Source organism: Balaenoptera ricei, chromosome 4 (genome assembly GCF_028023285.1).
Source record: "Balaenoptera ricei isolate mBalRic1 chromosome 4, mBalRic1.hap2, whole genome shotgun sequence".
Taxonomy (NCBI): Eukaryota; Metazoa; Chordata; class Mammalia; order Artiodactyla; family Balaenopteridae; genus Balaenoptera; species Balaenoptera ricei.
Window position 1 is genome coordinate 79,723,266 of NC_082642.1, and position 25,578 is coordinate 79,748,843.

The following is a 25,578-nucleotide window of genomic DNA, read 5'->3' on the forward strand; positions in this document are numbered from 1 at the left end:
CTGAAAAGAAGCCTCATGCCCATTAGCAGTCGCTCCCCATCTCCCCTTCTCCAGTCCCTGGAAACCACCCATCTGCTTTCTGTGTCTATGGATTTTGCCTTTTCTGGACATTCTTACTCTACACTATGCTGTTTTAAAATTGCTTGGGGCTCCGCTTGCCCCCCAACCAAGGCAGCAACTGTCCCAGAAGGTACTAGGGGTACCTGACACTCATGGGAACAAGATTCCTTAGCAGGGGTTTCTCCCTCTTTTCCCTAATTTGGGAGCGGAGGATCAGCTGCTTCTTTTTGCTTCAGCTGTCAGGAAGCCCAGAGTTGAATTTGTGGCCCAACTTTTATAACTGTGTAGCATATTATCATATACATTTCTCTGACCAAACTTTCCCTCTGACCTGAATTTTCCTTTTGTTCATTTGTTTTTGCTTATATTTCAAGAATTTTTGTACTTTATTCAAATACTTCTTTGGAACAAGGAAAGATTTAAATGTGTAACATTTCCTTTCAGACATTCTGGTAATATTCTATCATATCTTAAAAGCCTTGGAAAATCTTTCCCATTTGGCTATGATTATTTTCTTTTGATGATGGATGCTTAGGCTGGTATTTAAAAAAATACTGTCCTAGGACTCCTAATAAAGGATACGAATGCATAAAAGGTGACATGAGTGAGGAAAGTTTATTCCTGTACATACAAAAAAGAGGTGTAAGTGTGGGGGCAGATTCTGTAAAGAAAAAGTTGGTGATTCAGTGGTTTACAGAACTAAACCTAACAGAGTTAATGGTCAGGGGAAATAAACAGAAAGAAGAAAAGAGACATGGCAGGTATCACACTCTGGGATCCTGGGATTACAGCATTTACTAAGAGGGTGTGTGTGTGTGTGTGTGTGTGCATGCGTGTGTGTGTGTGTGAACTTAAGAGATCAAGAACTGAAGCTTTACTGCTAGAAATGTGATGTACTCATCCCCATTCCAAGTGCTGGCTATTCAGCACATTTTACTTGGTGGTATTGATTGTTTTGCTCAGAATATTTTTCGGTACCAAGTAACATTAAAATCCAGGCTTTCCCAAGGAAAAGTTTCCTGGAAGGACCTCACAGGCAGAAGACATTAATCCTTCTCTTGATAGAGTTCAACAAAACTCTTCCTGCACCCAGGAATGCAATGATTAATCAACTAATTTCGACCCAAGTTTTGTTTATATGTTCCAACCATAAACATTAATTGAAATATTTCCATTGCAACAAAAACACTTTGGTTTAAACACCGGTGTAGGACAACATGCAAGCATGTTTCAGAACATGAAAGTACAACTTGTCAAAGTAACATTTCCTGTATTAAATCCAAGGGGGCACACAGTGGAAAGTGTGTTATTCTAGGGTGCACAGCTACTTGACAGCTAGAGCAAGGGACTGGGACTTCCTCTTCCATGTGATAAACTGCAGTAGGGATTCCACCTTGATTTGTGGTTTTAGAATAGCCTGCATGAAGACAAATTTGCTTGTTGGTGTCTCTTTTGTTTTACTGTGTTTGCGGGGGGTGGGGTGGGGTGGGGTGGGTGGAGAATTTAGGTTTAACATGTGAAAAAGAAACACGAGTGTGGGAAACACCTTATCTGAGAGTAAGCATGTTTTTGATAGTATTTGAATAGGGGTTAGGGTTAGGGTTAGGGGTTAGGGTTGGCACATTCAATATGTGCTAGATCACTCTCAGCTGCAGAACTCAAAAATATTTCTGAAAGACATATATCAAAATGTTAACACAAGTTATATCTAGGAAGTGGCATTAAGGATTTTGTTGCTTGTGTTTTTCTGTTTTCCCAAGTCTTTTACAAGAGCACGTGATGAAAAATACTCTCTAAAGAAGGTGAAATCAGTGTGAAGAATGGAAAATCGATAGGCAGAGAGGGGCATAAGAAAGCAAAGTGCCAGAAGCACTTGGTAACATGAGAGGCTCTGTTTGCTATAACTTGGAGTGTAGGGCAGAAAAAGGAGGAGGTAAGGTGGGAGAGATTGGAGCAATATTGCAAAAGCCTTGAATGTCAGGGTAAGGGGATTTATAATCAGCAACTGGGAGGTGTTTAAATGGTACTTTTTATCATTATAAAAACAACATCTCAAAAAAATAGTATTATACCTTTACTGTAAAAATAACTGGCAAAGACTAAAAACCCCAAAGTAAATAAAAAGCACCAGGAAGAAGCTCGTCACCAGGAGAAAACCATTGTGAATATTCTGGCACATTTCCTTTCAATCTCTCCACTATGTATATAGCTCTGGAAGATTTTTGAGCATGAATGTGACATCATCAGGGCTATGCTTTAGGAAGGCTGGGTTACAAGGTGGGCTAAGTACAAAGTGCACTTTCTGGGAATGCAAGTGACCAGCTGAGGTTTCCTTGCACACATTCACAGCTGCTCCTGCTTATATTTCTGTACCCACACAAGTCAGACGACAGTCTGGCTATTTAGGGCAGACCCACAAACATGTCCTATGGGGCAAGTGGCACCTGAGAGGGAAGCCCAAGGCGAAAGGCTAGGAGTGAGCAGCCGTAACAGTGTTCAGTCAAGCCGAAAAGACCTCACTGTGGGTGGAGAGAATGTTCTGCAAAGCACCAGCAGGTTTCCAGGGAAGGGAGGTCTTATCTCAGGGAGAATGGAGAAAGCTTTCCTAGAGACCATCCTCATCGTGCACGATTCCCAATAGGGAAATGCCTAAAAATAGGCAATTACCACATCTAGTATGTGATAATCATATTATGATAAAACAGCTCATGGTATGACAGCTACTACCTATTAGTCAGAATTCATGTCAACTCTGAGATCACAGCCTCAAGAAGAGGTTGACCTGCGTCAAAATTCACTGACAGGCTTTACTTGCCAAGTCAGTTCTCACAGCTCTCAGCTTTGCCCCATACTCGGAGACAACGGGGCTCTGTGCAGGAGGAGAAGCCAAAAACTGGAAGGAAATTTGTATGCCTCTTCTACCCCCACGAGGTGCTTACTATTTTGCTTCCAAAGAGGCAGAGTCCAATGTTTTATTCCTCCCCTTTCTTCCCTTTGCTAATTTTAACTCAATTTCAAATTAATATTTTTCAAGCGATAACTTATTTAATTCCCAGTCCTTCCTACCCGTTTATGACTTAGGAATGAACGTAAGCACAAAACATCTTGTGATGGCCTCAAAATAGAAAGCAGGTTTAAAGTTTTATTTTTCTGTCCCAAAGCTGCCAAAGCTCTGGGTGTTTTAACTTCTGCTCTACACACAGTTTTCTCCCTCCCTCCCTCCCTCCCATCCAGCTATATTTAGTAAAGCCCAAATAAAAGGGATACAGGCAAAGCAAAATTAAATATAGTTTCTTTGAATCAGTAAACCCCAGAGTTAGTCTATATGGCAGCAGCTAAGAAAGTGAAGCTCATATGAACACATGTATACTCATGACATGCACCGTCCTCCAAAGGTGACCACAGCCTCGTCCGATTCACCAAGTGGCAGGTGCACCCAGGAAGGTAAACACACCACCTCCAACCACCCTCTTGCTTTCCTACCCCCACATCTCCCCCCCCACCTCACTGCCACCCCCATCTCACTGCTCTCCATTTCTAGATATCAACATATCTACACAACCCACTACTCTCTGCCCGCATCTAGAAGGAAAAAAGTTGAGAAGGGTAAATTTAAATGAAAGGAAGCATGGAGAAGTACTTGGACGACCAAGGACTTCTAAACCAAGCTGGTTCAGAAGCACACTGCTGTAACTGCTGTACAGTATACACTGTCACCTCAGTTGATTTACTTAAAAGTGATCTCAGACTTTTGTTGACAGAAGGAAATTCTATGGGACTTGAGAACAAGGGAAACACTCTGTTTCTGGTTTTCCAATACAAATAATGAGCTTACAATGACAATAAGGAGCCTACAGTGACAGTAAGATTTTGGGGGTTAACTTCCCATCCACAAGGCAGCAAATCTATAAACCTAAATACAGAACACTCCGTAGGAGGGAACGGGATGGGTTTGAGGAGCATGGATTGTGGCATGGAAAGGCAATGCCACCCAATGCAAACTTTAGCTTTTCCCATAAAAGAAGTACCTGATTGCCCCCCCTGCCTATCCCCAAACCAAAGGCACAGGACAAGAGGGGAGAAATGCAGAGGTTCTAAGAACCTAATGGCTGAGTAGAAAACTCACCCTTCACAACGTTCTCACCTATCAAGTCCAACCTGAAAAGCAATAGACAGCACACTCTCTATTTAGACAATATCATCAGAGAACGCCCATATTTATTTGCTACTACATTAAGGAAAAAACCCCCACAACTGTACACTTTAAAATATTTTAAGGGAATTCCCTGGCAGTCCAGTAGTTAGGACTCCGCACTTCCACTGCAGGAGGCACAGGGTTGATCCCTGGTCGGGGAACTAAGACCCTGCATGCCGTATGGCGTGGCCAAAAAAAAAAAAGAAAAAAAAAAAATATATATATATGTGTGTGTGTATATATATACATACACACATATATATATACACACACACATATATATATATATTTATTTTAAGTATAATGTCCTAGAACAGGAGTTAGCAAATTATGGTCCATAGGCCAAATCCAGCCTGCCACCTGTTTTTGTACAGCCTGTAAGCTAAGAATGTTTTTCATTTTTTAAATGGTGGAAAAAAATCAAAAGGAGAATACTACTCTATGACGTGAAAATTATACGAAATTCAAATTTCAGTCCATAAATAACGTTTTATTGGAACACAGCCATGTTCATTCACTTGCATACTGTCTGTGGCTGCTTTTGCAGTTAGGCAGGTATGAAAGAAACTTTTGGCCTACAAGCCAAAAATATTTACTATCTTGCCCTTTCCATAAAAAGTTTGCCAACCACTGGTCTAGAGACATATCTGGGGTGTGAAAATACCTTTCACTTATTTCATACTTTATAGTTTTTCCAGGTACATTCACACTCATAACTTTTATTTTATGTTTACTCCAAGCCTTTGAGTTGGATAAGCAGGAATTATTATCGCCTCTCTAGAGATGGGAACACAGTTTGAAAGTGAATTTACCCAAGGTCATGTTGCTGCTAAGTGGCTAGGCCAGGACTAGACTCCAATTTTCTGACCCATGTGCACAGGTGCTCACATTATACAACTGTGTTCTCTTGGATGTCAGCCAACTGTGGCTAACCAAAGTCTTTTAAACATTCTGTCCATATTTGAGAGTTCACCCTAGTGTAAAATCCTTCCTTCCTAAAATAGGATCCCAAACACTACACTTCCTAGCACCACTTCCTGCTAGGGTAGAGACGCATGAACGTGGACTCAGAGGTTTCCCATCTTGGCAGAGGCAGCAGCCCCCTTGGCAGACCAGTTCAGTGGAATTCCTGGAAGCTCAACCTGGAGTCTGTTTCTTCAACTTGCCCAACAGTTCTGTGTCTATTTACACACCTCAGTACATTCTTTTAAGCTTAATCAAGCTCCTGTGGGTTCTATTTTCCAGAACTAGAATCATGAACCAAAACAACTTAAGTCAGAAGAAATCCTTATAATACTATAGTGAGTCCTAAAAACTCCTGGAACAACTTCCATCTTCATCATCATCGCCATCTTCCAAAGTACAATCCTGTTTCCATGAGATATTACCAAATGTAACTCTTAGAAAAGGATTCTGTAATTAAATAAATAAAATTGGAAAACACCAAGTTAAGCAGATTTCTCTACTGCAGGACTTATCAGAGCCTTAATACACATGTATGCCTCATAAATCTCCAAGAAAGGGACAAGTATGCAACATTTGAAAATTTATTGGACCACTGAATCATTTTTACATATAATACCTCACCTGGATAGTAATAAGTGTTGGGAAATACTGGTCAATTGATATCCTCTATCTAGAAAAAAAATTTTTTTATAGTTCTAAAATATTAAAAAAATAAGACTGTTGAAATGAGAAATCCAATTCTGGAGTGTGTTACAGTAAAAAAATACTTTCATATACTGCTGGGGGGTGGTATATATTGTACAACGTTTTTTGAGAGCAATTTTACAATAACTAGCAAAGGTCCCAATATTTATACTCTTTGACTCAGTAATTCCACTTCTAGGAATTTATCCTAAAAAAATAATCTGAAATTTGGACGAATGTCAGCTCCTCAGTTCTTATGTACGTCTCTGATACTTTATGAAAAACAATATGCTCTGATTTGAGGAAAACACAAAGAGGGGCTGCTTCATCTTTCTACTCAGGTGACAGAAAAAGGACTTGCTCCTTATAACTGAGGAAAAAAGAGACAAAAGTGCTCTTATATTCTTAGTGGCATTATGACACTATATAAACATTTATTTAGCTCTCAACCTTCTGCAAAAAAAGGAAGAAGTTGAAAGTTTAAAACTTTCCGAAGAATATCTCTATTGTTAATTAAAACATCCTAGGCCAGATGCACATAATCTCCATAAATGAAGCAGGGAGAAGAAACCTGGGTGACACTGGTATGTTGTTAAGAGGTGCTATGATGCTGAGCTAACCTTAAGGTTGATGACAAACCACAAACCTTTGGGACAGATTTTTTCTTTTTTTTTAACATCTTTATTGGAGTATAATTGCTTTACAATGGTGTGTTAGTTTCTGCTTTATAACAAAGTGAATCAGCTATACACATACATATATCCCCATATCCCCTCCCTCTTGCGTCTCCCTCCCATCCTCCCTATCCCACCCCTTTAGGTAGTCACAAAGCACCGAGCTGATCTCCCTGTGCTATGCAGCTGGGACAGACTTTTTTACTCCAGGATTCAGGTTAACTTGGTAAAGATCAAGAAAATGATGATGAAGAACTGTATGTTAAATATTTATTTTTTAAGTTAATTTAAATACTTTTTAAAAGATTATTTAATATTACTTATAGTTATTAACTGTATTTTGTATTATTGTATATATTTAGCATATATAAAGAAATACAGTACTAGAAATTTTAAGTGGAGGGTTGAAGGGAGCCTCAAATTCAGCAATTTGTAGGTTTAGATCATGTGACTAAGGCAGCAATGCCCCCTAGTGGTGGAGCATCACACTTTCACTTCGAGGCTTTTGACAGATCAATAAGCATCTTTAAAAGGTCAAATCCACAAAAATAAAGTCATGAGGAGACAGCAAACATTTCTAAGAACCAGTAACTCCTAATTGGTGAATGCCATGACCAAATAAGGGTATATTCAGTTTTAAGGCCATTCCTTGATTTGCTCTCAAGTCCATTTTACAGATAGAGAAACCATGGCCTCAAAAAATCAGGAATGATTTTGTCTCAGTCACAAAACCACACGAACCAAGAGCGCTATGTCTCTGCCATGCTTACTGCCTATTAGGCAAAATCCACAAACAAAGGATGAATGAACCATCTTTTCATATTTTATCTCTAACAAAGTGCCAACACCTATAGTGGCGGCCACTACATTTTTCTTTCCAAATTCAGCCCCTGTGGACTAGAGGCCTACACAAACTGCCTAAGGTCCAGCTACCCCCAGAAGGAAAATGACCCCTTTCTCCACGTCCTTCAGTAAGTACAACAGGGAGACTGTTTCCTGCTGAGGCTCAAATGCCAAGAGAATCTATGTCTCAAAGGAGGGGATGTGGTGGTGGGTATATAATTGATATCAGAAAATGAAGCCTGTATCTTTGTTCTTCAGGAGTACAACCACAGAGTTAGGAGTCAGGACCGGTCAAGTAGGGCCAGCCAACCCCAGGGACATATCTGGTGATTTACAGGAAACTCTCTAGTTCTCTCAGGGAAAGCGGGATGTGGTAAGACAGGCAAAACCAGGGAACAGAGACCATCATGCTGGTGTGAGCAGTAGTAGTGGTTTACATTTACAGAGTATTTTATGTATTGCGAAGTATTTTCACAAATATTTCACTTGCTCCTTTAGTTATATCCCTGTAGAGAAAGTCCCATTTATTCCAAGGTTAGAGATTAAGAAGAGAAGATTCTGAGCTGAGTGGCTTGTTTGTATAAGCTGTCAAGTTAGCAGACTCAAGACTCACCCTGAGGTCTACTGTTTCCCACAGTACCTGTCACATCCAAGTGGGAGATGGCTTAATTAGTAGCGAATACAAATTGTGAGAGGAGGGGAGCTCCTATAGGTAGTCACCAAGCAGGAGAGACAGACTGGTAACAGATGACATTGTAGAAACGTTTTCTAAGTCCAAGACACAGTCACAGAAATTAAAAAGCAAAGAAGTCTGAGACCATTTAGAATAGGGACAAACGGGCCTCCACAACTGGAAAAGAGCCTTAGTTAACCACTATATTACAATTAAAATACATTCCTTATACTCTGTGCAAGAAGCAGGAAAGCGAGAAATCCATTTTAGAAAGACTGCTACCCAAAATTGCTAAAACATTCCCTTGAGGCAAACTTTCCACTTTCCAAAAACCTTCTGGATAACCAAGGTTCTGGCTAAAGTTTCGTCTCAATAATCTCAGTCAGTTAGTCAATCTTTTTCTCTTCTTCCTGTGCTCTCATTTTTCCTTCTACTTACTTACAGTTTGAAGTAGTCTTATATTTGGAGTTTTTAAGATGGTACATTTCAAATCTTATGAGCTTATATTTGCATTGTAAAACTCCTTCTTGGTAATTAAAGAAAACAATGGAACTGAAAAGGTAGGGAACCTATAATAGACACATAATAGCCTATAATAGTTTTTGAGACTCTCAGCAGCTCATACTGCACCCCACATCCTCAGGAACTGCTTCTTCATCCCAGGGGTGGGCTCTTGGAAGCCATGTTTATACCCTGGAACCCTGTCTCTGTGACCATATCTGACTGATTAGGAGTAGACTTCCGTCCCAAACAGAGCCAATCAGAAAGGTCCTCAGAGCAATTCCTTTTGCTTAAGCTAGCTTGATTCTGCTTCTATTGCTTGGAACCAAATGGTTCTAAATCACACATTTCATGTATTTATTTTCTGCTTCCCTACATTGAATTGTTTGTTTTACGAGGGCAGAGATTTTTGTGTTTTGTGTTTATTATATCCTAAGTGCCTAAAATAAAACTTAGCCCATAGTAGATACTCAAAATGTTTGCTGAATAATGCATATTGTGAGCCTTTCTTAGTTTTCCCCATTCTAAGTTTTATTCAGTGTACACACTCTATTTGCTTAAGAGAGAAGACTCACTCCTGCAGAGTTCGGTCTTTACCACACTTCCACACAGTATCTGAAAGGTTTCCAAATTCATCCTTTTCCCAAATATCTGTTCCCCCTGCTTCTGTCACTGAAGTCTCATCTTCCCTTTATACATTAGCACTTCAGTACTATATGTGTTGTATAGAGTGCACTGCATTACTATCGTCATAACGGGATAATCCCTTTATTTCTCTTTCTTCCTTCCAAATGTCTGCTCTCAATAATGTCACTGGCCAGGCCATCTATTAATGAATGGGCAGAAGACCTCGTTCCTGGTTCACCAGCTCTAGGATTTAAATGATGTCAGCAAGGGAATAAAGAAGTGCTCAGGGAGGCCTGATGACTCCATTACGGACCAATCACGTTCCCAAGAGAGGCAAAACATGTGATTGCTACCCAGGAGGCCAAACAATGTCATACACCTCCAAATCCCTTTACAGAAATTAAAAAGCAAAGACCAGCGTAGCATAAAAACTGCAAAAAGACAGCTGGCCAAATCTTTAGTAAAATAGATCAGTCCTATTCTCTATATTCTTAAGGGAGAACAATCACTACTGTAACACCTAGACTATAGAGCTTGAGTTTCTGGCTAAGATAAAATGATCTATTAGACTTCTAAGTGATTTTAAATCAGAAATGCTAAATAAATATCAAGTATTCCTATATAAAATTCAAGTCCAGATTAACATTTAAATGGAGACATAATCAAGAAATAGATGATTTTTTTTTAAAGTAGAACATTTCCCCAAATATGTGGCAGTAAGATTCAGTGTTTATGTCTAAAATCACTTAGTTTAAAAAAACAACAACAAAAAAAGACATTAAATAAATTTAAATTCCCAACATAAAAACCAAGTTAGGGAAAACCAAGAAGCTTATTTATAAGGTAGAAAGAAATATCATCACAAGTAGATAAATGAGCAACTGGCCTTATCCCTATGGTTTCTTACAATTCGTTTTATCACCTCATCTTCTCATGCCAACTTCTCTTTCTTGTTTTAATTCTTCAATGTAACTCCTTAGGCTTAAACACTGAAACTTTTTTTTCTTTCATATTATGGAACTCATTAGCTTAATCTTACTTTCTTGCGGTCTGAGTACTCTAAAAACAAGTGCCCTAAAAGCCCTTGTGTCACACTTTTAATGTGTTGAACACACTCGTGTAAGTGATCTGACAAAGGCAAACACTTCTTCAGCTCTCATTCACCAGCTCAGAACTCTTCTCACTCTGGCCCTCCCCTCCAGGAAGTCCTGACTTTGCTCATTAAGGGGAGAGACAAATCTCTTTTGATGAGCTGGGGTGAGAGCTGCCTGCCACTCTCTACCACTCCTTAATACAGTGCTAAACACAGTTTTCTGGAGGAGCTCCAGAATGTGTGTTTTCTAGAAGAGTAAAGAACTGTGGCAGCATCTTTATTCTAGTTCTCACAGTTGGGAGAGTGTGGAGGGTTCAGAGCAGAAGGGAGGGAAGCAGGGAGCCTGTGATATGGAGCTTACTGATAGCACTGACATTCACCAGATTTCAAATGTCCTCTTGTTTTCCCTCACTTACGTAAAATTACAGACTAAGAACGTAAAAGTGACTTCAAGAAATAACTACTGGGCAAAGCTCTGCCTTCCCACAGATAAACAAGTAGGTCTCACAGGCAGTATATGTGATGATGAAGGGAGAGCCTGGGTTTAAGTCTTGGCTCCACCACTTATCAGTAAACTCTAGCAAGTTACTTAAGCTCTGTGCCTCAGTTTCTTCATTTGTAAAATAAGGATAATAACAGTACTGACTGCATAGGATTATGCAGATGTTACATAAGATAAACATGTAAAGCATTTAGAACAGTACCTGGCACGTAAGAGCTCATGTAAATGATGGCAGCAACAGCTGTTGATGTGATTACTATCACTAGCTTTGTTTTCTAAAAGAATTCCAAGAATTGCAATGCTTTCATTTAGCAAACATTTTAATGAGAACTTACCATGTGTGCCATGTATATGGTGCTAAACACTGGAGATACAGACTCAAAAGGTGCAATCCAGCCCTTCAAACAGCATCCAATCAAATGCAACAATATATCACAGAGTGGTTGTAACAGAGATCTGTACAGGATCTGCACAGGAGCAAGAAGCCTGGAGAGGTCCAAGAAAGGGAGGAGGAGCCAAGCCTTAAAAAGCAGACTGGAGGGCACCAAAGGAAGAGGAGAGGGAAGGTCATTCTGGGCAATGGCAAAACATAAGACTAATAAGCTTAGCAAAGGCAAGTGTACGAAAGGCTTAAGTAACTTGAACCTTAGATTCAAGATAAATGTAGATCCTTAACTTTAGGACAAAGGATCGGCTAGAATGGGTGAAACAAAAGGGGAAGGAGACTGGAGTGGCAATTACTACAGTAATAAAACCCCCAAAGTGAGCAAGGATAGATTAAAAACCTCAAAGCATCTTACAGAAAGAATGGAGCAGAGAGAATAAACTCCCCAAATATTTAGCAGTTAAAGTGACTGGTCTTAGTTACTGATTAGATGTAGAGGACTTGAGAATGAAAAGAGTACAAAATGAGCCAGCACAAGGTTATTGATTGGAGTAACGGGATGGTAGTGCAACTGGGATCGAGGCAGAGAGGGTTTTGGGGAGACTATGCTGAGCTTAAGTTTTGAAGATGTTGAGTTAAGGTACCTGTGGGACCTTCAGGTGGTGCCATGTGGTAAGAAGGAAGTCAGAAACACAGGTGTGCGTCTATGAAACTGGGTGAGGAGGTTGGACGTAGAGATGAGCCATCACTGCTCAGGCTGCCGCCAAAGCCACACAGAAAGAGAGAGAGGTGGAGGTGACCAAGGTGGATGGGTCAGGGAGATGAGAGGACCAGGGAGAAAGAAAGAGCAGATACAGACTCAAAAGGTGCAATCCAGACCTTCAAAAAGCGTCCAATCAAGTGCCACAACACATCAGCAACATTTTCTCAGAACTGCCGCACTATTTTCATCCTCATTAGTCATGTCAATAACAACTTTTTCAAACATTCCAATGTTCTTTATTTATATACCATCTGTTTCACAAATATTTGAGGCAGCTTATGGTAAAGACATACAATAAAACAGTGAAATAAAAATGAAACAAATATGGTATTAGAAGAAATATGAAGAAAATATGGTATTAGATTAGAAGATCATACAGAGGGAGGTTGGGGGAGAAAATGGGATTAGAATACAATTATGCAGGCCAAAGGGGACTACAGAGTTTTTACAGTAAAGTTGCAAGTCTGGCTCTGAGCTTCCTAGTGGCCAAAGTAAGAAAAGAAATAGTTACCTCAATAAAAAGAAACTATACCCTTCCTCAGGGTTACCTGATTTGCCCAAGATTGTCCAGTTAAAAGGCAAATGGCTCTTACTCTACCAAGCTGTTTCAACATGCAAATACTCTTCTGCATAGTTAGATTCCCATTATCAGGGTGGAGTGATAGAAAGGGAAACAGACTAGGAATCAGCATACCTAGTTATTATAGTGTTAGCTCTTCTGCTAATTGCAAACCCAAGGCAGATCATTTAAATTCATTTTCTCAACTATAAAATAGGTGCTTTCACTGAGCCAGGGTCAACCAATACATAGCATTTGTGCTATCATTCTCCAATCCAGCACACCTTGAAAGACATCGCTAGTTAATCACAGATCTTTTTTCTGCTGAATCCTGAAAAGACCTCAAAATCCTGCTCAACAGTGTTCCGAGTAACCACCAATGAATCAACATGGGCATTCTGACCCCGGTGCTACTCTAAAGTGCCTCCAATGTTATCAGACACACTATCATGCAATGAGCATGATCTCTATCATAATTTGTGGGATCCTCTCTGAATGGGAAAGGCCGAGGGGGGTTTGACTGCAGCTGCTAAGGTAGGCAGATATGGAACAAAACTCTTTTCAGAGTTATTTTTAAACTTCTAAAAATACTTTGATATATTAAAATTAAAACTCACATGAGTCAAAATACACCACTGATTAAAATAAATACTTCCAAATGATCCACCAGAGGAAATCTAGGAAAGGCGTAGCAGCATGTACCAAGCTGAAAATCTTTAGAAGCAACTCAAATTTCAAAGAATCTTTCTTTTGTTCTATTTCAGAATCTGTATTGTGAGCATTTCTACAAAATCCTCTTCACAAAAGTAGAAAGAATAGTACAACAAATCTGTATGCACCACCATTCAGATTCTACAACCATCAACATTTTGCCACAGGATTTAACTTTAAAAGTGAGGCCAGGGCTTTCCTGGTGGCGCAGTGGTTGAGAATCCGCCTGCCAATGCAGGGGACACGGTTTCGAGCCCTGGTCTGGGAAGATCCCACATGCCACAGAGCAACTAAGCCCACGTGCCACAACTACTGAGCCTGGGCGCCACAACTACTGAAGCCCGCGTGCCTAGAGCCCGTGCTCCATAACAAGAGAAGTTGCCGCAATGAGAAGCCCGCGCACCACAACAAAGTGTAGTCCCCGGGCTTCCCTGGTGGCGCAGTGGTTAAGAATCCGCCTGCCAATGCAGGGGACGTGGGTTCGAGCCCTGGTCCAGGAAGATTCCACATGCTGCGGAGCAACTAAGCCCGTGCACCACAACTGCTGAGCCTGTGCTCTAGACCTCGCAAGCCACAACTACTGAGCCCGCATGCCTAGAGCCCGTGCTCCGCAACAAGAGAAGCCACCGCAATGAGAAGCCTGAGCACCACAAGAGTAGCCCCCGCTCGCCACGACTAGAGAAAGTCCGCGTGCAGCAACAAGGACCCAACACAGCCAAAAATAAATAAATAAATTTATAAAAAAAGAAGAGTAGCCCCCGTCGCCACGACTAAAAAAAAAAGCCCGCGCACAGCAACGAAGGCCCAACGCAGCCCCCCAAAATTAAATAAACAAATAAATTTATAAAAGTCAAGCCATCTGGGACTAGAATTCACATTCTTATAGCAAAATACAGCTTCCTCCAGAAACACACTCATGTCCATGCATTAATGCATGGACACACACACCCATTACAAACAACAACTTCCAGGCAATATGCGGAAATAAGCTAGAGCGAGATCTGTTCTCTAGATCCTTGCTCCACAAAGTGTGGTCCCTAATAAGCAGCATCAGTATCATCTGGGAGTTTGTTAGAAATGCAAAATCTCAGGCCCCATTTCAAATTTACTGAGTCATAATTTGCATTTTAACAAATCCCCAGTTAGTCTGTACATTATGGTTTAAGAAGCACTCGTCTACTCTAGACCACCATAACTGTCCTCTGCAAAGTTTTTCTTAACTAAGTGACTTCAGAGGAGCTGGGCAAGAAACTGAAGTGTGAAAAATAGTGTCCATTTCACTTGGGAGGGCAATTGGCCATTAACTACTCAAATTTAAAGGTATATAATTTATGACCTAGCAATTCCACTTCTCAGTACCTATGCTAGAGAAATATTCACCCCTGTACTTAAATAGGATATTACAAAGATGTCTATCACAGCATCTTTTTGGGAATTGGAAACAACCAACTGCCCATCAATAGGTGAATGGTGAAACAAGCCAGTACAGAACAGTCAGCAGAGGTTAAAATGTATGAACCAGATCATGGAAAATTCTCCCGGACATGTTGCTGAGTGAAAAAAGCAAGTTCCAGAATGTTCCACTTAGTATAACAACATTTGTTTAAAACAAAAGAAGAACAAATGTTTCATTATGTATTTTCTCTGGATACATATATGCATGTGTAAAGGAAGAGAAAAGGTCTGGAAGGACAGATACCAAAAGGAAACGGTGCCTACATTTGCAAAGAGATGAAGAGGTCTGGGATTAGGGGTGGTGAGTTAAAGGGCGATTATAATGTTTTACCTATTTGCTTATTTACTAAAAGGAGAATGCATTCATATATCACTTGTGGAACAAATATTTTATAAATGGCTACGTGATTTCTTACACCAAACGAGTTTACATAGAGAAAATATGGTCAGGGTAAGGGTACAGAAAGAAGGATTAGAAAGTCTAAAGACCTTTGAAAAACTGCAGATTTTTAGAAATGAGTTTTGTTTGCATGGACCATTTTCTCTGTTTTCCTCAATACATGCATACAGCTGGTACTGGGCATATTTTGCACTATTTAAAAATATCTTCAAAAGTGGTATGTTCTGTATACACTGATGTGTATAAAATTGATGACTAATAAGAACCTGTTGCATATAAAAATAAATTAAATTAAATTAAAAAATTAAAAAAACAAACAAAAACAAAAAAAGTGGTATGTTCATTTTTCTGCGTATTTTTGTATTTCCTTCATTTGTCCATGATCTATTTGAGAACAAGTTATATATGTGATTGTTTCTATTGCTGCCTATTCCAGGTTCCTAGTTCAACAGATGAGAATACACACTACCTAAATGAATAACTTACAAGCCTATGGATAATAATAGCTTTAAAAAATCCCTAAGAAGTAGGCAGAGCACGTATTGTTCTGATTTTATAGCTGAAGAAATAGGCTCAGAAAGGTTGGGCTATGTGCCCAAGGACCCTCTAGCTAGTAGGTGGCAAAGCCAGAACTTGGCTCCCACTCTACGATTCCAAGTCCTCTGTCCTTTCAATTATACCACATTTATCATGCCACCATACTTAAATATGATACTTACTTACACTTCTAGGCAGTTTTTTACATAGCTTCAGATTGGAAACTCTCATGGGAAATACTAGAATTCAAATAATATGTACACTTTGGGTATCTTATATCTAATTATTTATTTAGAGTTTCTTTTCCAATACCTTGCCTTGACATGCCCAAGGAGATAAGACTGAAAAAAGTACTACCATCTTATCCTCATCAAAAAGTAGAAAAAGGATGGATTCTAGTACTCTGAGTTTAAAAAACCATCTGTTCTAATTTACATGGGGAAAACAATAGTATAAAAGTAGACAGATACTATGTCCCCATCTCCCAGCTCTAACAATTACCATAGTGCATTAGAAAAATCCTAGAGACAATATCAATAGTGTTAAAGAGTAGGGGTGCAAGTGAGAATCTAGTTGTCCTTAATAAAGGAAAGTGACCACATACCTGGAAGCTTTTCATGGGAAATAGTCTCAATCTAATAGGCTTTGTGAAGTTAAATTTTTTTTTTTTAAGTTTGAAGTTAACAAGGTTAAAAGCTCACACTGGACCTTAGATATCAAGATAATACAACTGACTTCTTGATCCTCTTAAGCACTGTGGCTAGAGAGGAGCTACTCTGGACACACATGCCTGCCTCTATTTATAGCAGTGAGCACCAAGTCTTATGGGAAAAGCTCCTAAACCATTTAAAAATCAAACTATTTTAAGTATCTCACAGCTTTCTAAGAATTTTTTTTTGTTTGTCTTAATATTGTTCCCAAAAGTTGGGTCATAAATTGTATATGTGTGCTTGCGCACACATGTGTGTGCTTATTTTGGGGAAACGTGCAAAATGAGGTTAGTGGGTTTGAAGCATTAAAGGCTCTTTGGAGAGCTCTAACCTGAGCCGCATTCGTGGGATTAGGTCCTGGGGGCTCACAGTATGACTAAGAAATGAATTAGATGCCTAAAAAAAAAAAATTTTTTTTTTTTTAAGTATCAGGCAGAATTTACAAATTGTTAAAAAATATGAATCACGTACAGCTCATTTCAAATAGTAGGCATATTTCCCATAACCATTTAAAACATGTATGTACTGATTCTGGGAACTTGCTAAATTTAAACCCTGACTCAGTAGAGTAAGACATGTCCTTCCTTCTTCTTTTGGGGAGGGAAGAGTGGAAGAGATTGCCCCAGCAGAGAGGACTTTTAAAAACACCCTCTAGGGCTTCCCTGGTGGCGCAGTGGTTAAGAATTCGCCTGCCAAATGCAGGGGACACGGGTTCGAGCCCTGGTCCGGGAAGATCCCACATGCAGCGGAGCAACTAAGCGTGTGTGCCACGTGTGCCACAACTACTGAAGCCCGCATGCCTAGAGCCCGTGCTCTGCAACAAGAGAAGCCACCGCAATGAGAAGCCCGCGCACCACAACGAAGAGTAGCCCCCGCTCGCCGCAACTAGAGAAAGCCTGCGCACAGCAACGAAGACCCAATGCAGCCATAAATAAATAAATAAATACATACATACACCGTCTGTGTGCCAGGAACTTTTTAATTACGTAGAGAATTATTAGCGCTTCCCCCTTTCTTCTGGATGAGTAAAACCCAGTTGAAGACATTTAAAATCTGCTTGGGATCACAACTAATTTCCTACACTGGTCTGTTTGACTACCCCTTCTCTCTACTATCTTGACACTCAACTACGCCAGTGGCACTATACGTCTGCATAAGTCTTGAAATAGTTTTTACTGACCATCACATCTCTGCTTGGAATTAATCTTTTGATCATGTCTTTCTCTAATGTGCCATGTTTTTAAAGGTCACATTCATTTATATAGTTACCACCCACTAATTTTGAGGGAAAACCCTTGAAAAGGGCTTTCTACTCCACCACAGCACTTACAAGGTGGTCATCAAAAAATGGTTATTCCTAGTAATTTTATTCCATCACCAGAAGCTCAGAATGTAAATCAATGGGCACAGCTACACTGGTCTTGTCTGAAAATAGCTACATGACTAACTGTGTCCACACAGTGACTAGAATAAGTCAAAGTACAAGACTCATGGGTTGCAGGAATTCAGTAGAGGGGAGCCTCCAGGAAGGTCGAACAGGACCCCAGGCTAAGCGCTGGGAGGTGGAGGTCACTGGCTTTCTAGCTTGGTCACCAAATAGCACCCACCTGAGATTTTTACCAAAAGTCTTGTTGTTGTGATTATTGTTTTAAATCCTATCTTAAGGAACACATATGAAGAAGTTATGCAGTAGGGATTAACCACCTGTCAGCTGTGGGCCTTGTGTTATCAAGTTGCAGACTGGACTCAATTAGAAGCTGTAATTAATTACATAATTTTTAGTTCAAGTTTAATTCCACTAAAATGTCATGGTGAAACTATAATGACCAAGTTAAAGGTTATCATACATTTGATTCAGATTTGAGACACCTGAGATACTTATAAACCAAGAGTCGACCCTCTTGCTCCATGAAGAGCAATAAAAGTATGTCCTTCACATATATAGGTTCTGAGCATTTGGATTCTTACTGAAAATAGACTGATGCTTCTGCCCTGAAAAGGCCACGAAAGGAATAATTCCACCCCAGCACTCAGCAGGGAGAACGTGGTGGGCCTCTCCAGGACTGCAGGGAGCCCTGCAGAGGTGAAGGGCTTACAGTGGTGGGAAGCCCCAGGGCCACTGAGACTGCCACAGTCAGCAAATGGAGTTCTCATCCTTGAGGGCAGGACAAAGGATAATCAGAGCGTCCAAGCCATCAGTTGATTACAAACTCAGGGACATAAACCAGGGCTGTCACTTTGTCACTCTAACCACAGGCCACTGCTTCTGCACCTGGTTCTTGGTTTACATCACTTTATGTGAAAATATCTCAGTTTCCAAGATTTGATTGGCCAAAGCGGCTAATGCCTGTCTGTTCCCAGCCAATAGCTCAACTATGCTTCTCTATCTATGATGTAAGTCTTCCCAGCAAATCACAGTGGTGGGCTCAGGGTACAGGATGAATGTAGTTCATTCTTGTGGAATGTCAATTCCATGTAAAGTTTTAAAATATTTTTGATATGTTTATACTAAAGCAAACATGTATATACTGGGGTCAGAGTGCCAGAAACAGAAATGTTAAAAAAAGTACAAGAGGAGACAAGTTTTGTGTTCACTGAGGTGACTTTGGTGGCTATCTCCTGATTCCCCTGGAAAATGGTGGTAGAGATATTTAAGGAACACTGGCCTGCTGGATCTCTACGCTGTTCCCTCAGAGCCTAGGCTGGAATGGAAGGTCCCTCTCCCCAGACACCACTTCCAGCTCCCATCCCAGCAGGAGGCATGAATCCTTGGCACTGCCTCTTTCATTATCCTCCACCACACCATGCTCTAAGTCAACCATGAGGCTGGGCACGACTCCATCAGCACTGGTTAGGCCATGAAGACTGTCCCTGCACACTGAATGCTGTCTGAATAGCCCCTTGTTATTTATCATCATCAAACCCTGCAACAGTGGTAGAAAGACCAACTGGTACTTGGGACCAAAGTGAGACAGGGGGAACTGTATCTACAGGAATGAGTCTGTGAGTGAGAAAAAGTTGGAGCAAAGAAAATTGCTAATAGAAGGAACTCTGGGGTACAATGAAGCATGTGCAGAAATAGCACCAGTACAGCCAGCAAAGAAACACATTCACTAACCACCCCATCACATGCTAGGCACTGGGGCTACAGGGATACATAAGACACAGTCCCTCCCTGTGAGGTGAGATCAGGATGACCCAAGTCATTGACACTTCAGTGGCTGCTTTCAAAATTTATATATTCTAAATCCAACTTTATTTTTCAGGTAAAACAATGATACACCTGTGCTTTCTTTCCAATTTAGAGCTGACCTGACCGTGAGGAGCCTTGCATGGAGACGTAGGGTGAGCGGTCTTTACACTTCAACACCTACACTCACTTTATTGTGTCAATAACAAACGTAAGAAAAAATAATAAGAAGAATTCTAGTCTAATAAGAAGCATCTGTCTGCTATCACAGAGATTAATCATTTGACAAACTTCTTAAAGGTTAAAAAGAATTTTTTTTTTTTTTTTTAATTTCCAGTGCTGTAGAGTTTGCTGGGAAAGCAATTTCTGAATTGAATGGGTCACTGAACTAGATCAGAGGTTTCATTCATTCAACTATGCTGTAACAAATTTAACGGATTGAAGAAAATGTTCTAGATCCTGTGCTAAATGCTGGAATATTCAGAGGCTAATAAGACACATACCCTGCCTTCCAGAATTTAGTCTTGGGCAGTGCTTCTCAAACCTTTTTTCATTATTGTTCCCCTAATTAGCCTAATTATATAGACATTTGCTCTAATCGCTCTTCCCCGCCTCCCCTCCCGCAAGAAATGTTAATGCCAGAGATAACACTATATATCTGTTTATACGTTGTGGCCCTTTGGAAGGCTGCAAATTATATAGTATCTAAGATTTTTCACCCCCCAAGAACCAATTTCACCACGTTAAGGGCAACATGGCCCCATCCACAATTCATGATCTAGGATAGATGTTCATATACCCCCATAAGATATATATGTGGAAGGGTACGTGTACACACACACACATATTTTTTTTTTAATTAATTAACTTATTTATTTATTTTTGGCTGTATTGGGTCTTCATTTCTGTGCAAGGGCTTTCTCTAGTTGTGGCAAGTGGGGGCCACTCTTCATCACAGTGCACGGGCTTCTCGCTATTGCGGCCTCTCTTGTTGCGGAGCACAGGCTCCAGATGCGCAGGCTCAGTAGTTGTGGCTCACGGGCCTAGTTGCTCCGCGGCATGTGGGATCTTCCCAGACCAGGGCTCGAACCCATGTCCCCTGCACTGGCAGGCAGATTCTCAACCACTGCGTCACCAGGGAAGCCCCACACACACATTTTTAAATCAAACTCTTAAAGGACCCCATGATTTTAAAAAATGCACATGGGGGACTTCCCTGGTGGTGCAGTGATTGAGAATCTGCCTGCCAATGCAGGGGACACGGGTTCGAGCCCTGGTCCGGGAAGATCCCACATGCCGAGGAGCAACTAAGCCCGTGCGCCACAACTGCTGACCCTGCGTGACACAACTACTGAAGCTTGCGCGCCTAGAGCCCGTGCTCCGCGACAAGAAGCCACCGCAATGAGCAGTCCGCACACCGTAACGAAGAGTAGCCCCCGCTCACCGCAACTAGAGAAAGCACGCACGCAGCAACGAAGACCCAACGCAGCCAAAAATTAATTAATTTTTTAAAAATGCATATGGGATCTAAAACAGGGGTCAGAAAACTTGTTCTGTAAAGGACTAGATAGTAAATATGTATTTTAGCTTTTGTGGGCTACATACTGTCTCTGTGGTATATTTTTCTTTATTTTGTTTTTGTTTTGTTTTTACAACCCTTTAGAAATATAAAAACCTTTCTTAGTTCAAGGACCCTACCAAAACAGGCTACTGGCCAAATTTGGCCTGTGGCCGAAGTTTGCTGACTCCTGATCTAGAGGGATAACAGCTAACATTTTTTGAGATCCTACCATTTATAAAAAAGTAACTGTAGTATGGTGGTTGTCAGGGGCTAGAAGGAGAGGAAAATGGAGAGTTATTGTTTAATGGGTATACAGTTTCAGTTCTGCAAGATGAAAAGAGTTCTGAAGATGGATGGTGGTGATGGTCACACGATAATATGAATGTATTTAATACCACTGAACTGTATGCTTAAAAATGGTTACAAAAGTAAATTTTATATTGTGTATACTTTATGATAAAAAAAATTGTGATTTTTATAAAAGTTAACTGCTTAACTTTCATTTAATACTCACCCCAAAACCATATAAAGTAGATATCTTCATTTTATAGCTAAAGAATGTGAGGCTAAAAGAGCTCTGACCACTTGCCCAAGTTACTAAGCTGGCAAGTGGAGTGCTGAGGTCTGAAGCCTAGTCTGTCAGTTTAAAAGACTGAGCTCTTAGTCATTCGCACCATCAAGTACTCCTTTTATTTATTTTCTCCAACAAATGCTGTATTTCAAAAGATTTTATCTGCTGAACAAACATCATTTACTAATAATTTGTTTTGCTTCTTAAACAGTTATCCCAAAACACATATCTGACAATCAGAGCTTCAGATCCATTCATGCGTCAGTCCATTCTTAAAAGATAAGCTCTAAACTGGTATGATTTTATCCAAAACTCAAAGAAATGTGGCATCCTAGTTAGCCTGTCAAGATTTTCCCTTAGATTGTAAATGTAAGGTCCATGAGGGGACTTTCCTTCTCTCTGTTTCACCCCACCATCCTCAGTTCCTAGAACAGGGCCCATATTTAGAAATTCGAAGAAATGCTCACCCGTCTTTACCTCTGAGTCCTTTGTGTTTAGGAGACCCCATGATATATGTGAAACAACTGAAGGCAGATGGGATCAAGGATCTCTTTCACTGCTCACGTTTTATGATTCTATGCCTCAATATACATATTCCAGTGGTATTCAGTCAGTCAACCATAATTCTCAAGAACACACTACAGCACAGGGTGCAAGCCTGTGTTCTTGTGAAAATGCAGAATAAAATGAAAGAGGAACCTAAAGTTCAGTTGGGCATAAAGTCCAGAACTGGACAAAAACAACAGAAGAAAAACTTTAAAACATGTTCCATGAATTAGGGAAAGAATCTTAACCAGTTGTTGGAACAGGATCCCATATGTACTAAAAAAGCAAAAAATTGCTGTGGCTGTCTGTTTATAACAATTCTCTCAAGGCAATGTCTGTGTGACCTCCCTGGACAAGTGACACAAGCCTACCTCATCCCCTTGGCTGTATGAACTGTCCTGGGCATGTGACCTAGGCCAGGCCAATCAGAATTCTTCCCTGGGGGAAAGGGATCCTGTTTCCTCCCAGATCCATGGTACTACCTTCCAGGTAGAGGCAGCCCACCTGCAGTAAGAGAAAAATGAAGCCAGCACTAAAAGAGACAAAAAGTGGAGAGAAAGCATGGAGGAGCCAGAGATACTCAGCTGTGTTCAAGTCCCTGGTTCTCAACGTCCTTAAAACCCACTTCATCCACCTTATCTTGCAGTGCGGTTAAGTAGGCAAAACAGCAGCCCCCTTTTGCTTAAGCTGGATGAACTGAGTTTCTGTTACCTGCAACCAGGAATCTTAATGCATGGGCCGAGGAGTCTGCCTGACCTGGAAGGATAAAGTGCGTCATCCCAGAGAAAGTAGGCTAAAGGTAACCAGCTCTGCAACTCACCCTGGACTGTTCCTCATCCTTCCTCCACCTCGAGTTTTCATCTTAGAAACTAGGTTAAACCTCTTTGCTACCAGGTGTGCTCAAATCTCTTAAACAGGCAGATCTGACATAATGTACTGTTTAAGCATTTTTGTTTTTAGACAGAGATGAATAACCCCAAAATACTCAAATAGAATTATTTTTATCTTGAAAGCCCCTTTACATTTTATAGAGCATCCACAAACAAGTGTGAAGAAAGGCTTCGGGCTATACATAATAAAGAGCTTTAAGGGAACTGTTAAGAACGTAATCCCTTCAAATAGCTCATGTAAATTATATAATCTATGGAAAGAAATCTTGCACCACAAAGAATATCAAGAAAATTTTTCATTTTCTTCCAACCCAGCCACCAGCCCCATCACCCTTTATTTTGCTGATTTTGTTGTATTGTCATTTTCTTACCTTTCCTTCTCATGATTTTAATTGTATTTTTTTCCCATATGAAACTAGATGAAACTATTCACCAGTAAATACTCTCAGATTTACCTAAGACTGGGGAGCTATGAATAGAAACAATATGCAACTAAATTAGTCCCAGGCACAAGGAAAAGTGTGCCTGAACAGAAAACTCAGAAATTAATAATTTATTAGCAGAATATTTGGGAAAGGTTTTTTTAATACCCCAGATTACTATTTTAAGACTTTATTTTAAAAGAAGGTAAATAAGAATTACTCTCTAATCAAAGACTGTGTAAAAGCAAACTGCCCACATCTTGTTTTTCATTAGTTTATTTTTAAGGACACTTTTGAATAACTGTAAAAGTCACTTTTTCATCACTGATATTCAAGGTAAGAAAAGAGATTTTACCGCCAGACACATAGGGTATTTCAAAGTCAGTTTATGTATTTCTAAAATAGCAGCAGTTAACAGAAAACCGTTCCACCCCAGACCCAGTGAATGCCCTCCTGACAATGGTCAGATTATAAGCTCCAAGAGAGCAGGCCATGGAATTGCACTGGTCCACTGCACTGCTTTAAGTGCCTGGTAGCACCTGGCACATAGCAGGTGATCAACAAACATTTGGTGAGTAAGTAAATAAAGAGATCAATAAATAAATCCTAATTCCAGCACTAATAAAGAGCTCAACTAAGAAAGTTCTTGAGGGCTTCCCTGGTGGCACAGTGGTTAAGAATCCACCTGCCAATACAGGGGACACGGGTTCGAACCCTGGTCCGGGAAGATCCCACATGCCACGGAGCAACTAAGCCCGTGCGCCACAACTACTGAGCCTGCGCTCTAGAGCCTGCGAGCCACAACTACTGAGCCCGCGTGCCTACAGCCCGTGCTCTGCAACAAGAGAAGCCACCGCAACGGGAAGCCCGCGCACCACAACAGAGAGTAGCCCCAGCTCACTTCAACTAGAGAAAGCCCGTGTGCAGCAATGAAGACCCAACGCAGCCAAAAATAAACAAATTAAAATAAATTAAAAAAAAAAAAGAAAGTTCTTGAGAAACTGACAAGGATGAAAATAGAGAGTGTAAAAGTTTCTCTCTTAAATTCAACCTAATTCATCAAGTCCTGGGGGGCATGTCCTATGTACCAGGCACTGGACTAGCAGCTGCTGACACACAGATAAAGGTGACTGAGCCAGTGCACATCAGAGTGAGCTGACATTACCTAGAGGCCCAACTTTCATAGGACCTATCAGTCTATCAGTAGGTTCACCTTTAGTAGGACTGTCAAGGTGGGAAGGGAGAGACTACCATGGGAAACTAATGAGATTTTTAAATGCACTTAAGTATCCTAACTAGCCATTACAATGCAAGCCACTAAAAGCTTACAGTATCATACAACCTATTCCCTAACATTGTTTCTACAGAAAAATACGTTTTAACAGGAATGCTATAGTTCCAGGAACAAGCCTCCACATTCCTAATTCCTCTTCTCTCCTCCCACTACAGCATTGCTCAGGCAAAGGTGCCGGGAAAGAGAAAGAATAAAGGGCAGGTTTGACAATGCGGGTTCTTCTAGAATGGGAAAATATGAGAAGGAAAGATAGGGCAGGGTGTGATATTCCTATATACATATATTGATATATGATATGGATCATTCTCGTGTCTGGAGATGGGAGTGGCTGCACCTTTAATTTTGAACCTCACCACACCCAGGTGTACTTTCTCATACTGAATTCCACCTACTAAAGTCATTACTGTTATTGCCCTCTGTTTGAACGCATGATCACATAGACAAATCACTCAACAAATTATAACAAATCCTGATAAAAAGCAATCCTCACTTTATTGCTTTCAGATACCATCAAACTATGACACCCCTCAAAACAGCAGATATACAGAATATCTGGCTAATTTTGCAATTGAGTATCTGCTTTTCTCCCCAATACCAAAAGTAAAAAAAGATTGCATTGTATTCATTTAGCATAGATGTTATCAAAGTTATAAACAATGATTCTCTAAAAACTGCAAGCTCTTTCCATCTGTCCATCCATTCACCCATGGAACACCAATTACGTGTCATTTACCATATCAGCCTTAGGAAAAAATATGGGGCCAGG

At 40.4% G+C, this 25,578-nt stretch overlaps 1 protein-coding gene across 5 annotated transcripts in view; it reads right to left on the bottom strand.

Moving 5' to 3' along the window:
- Window positions 1-25,578, bottom strand: part of IGF2BP2 (insulin like growth factor 2 mRNA binding protein 2) — a 164,696-nt gene that overhangs the window by 109,612 nt on the left and 29,506 nt on the right. The gene's annotated exons all lie outside the window — the stretch shown is intronic.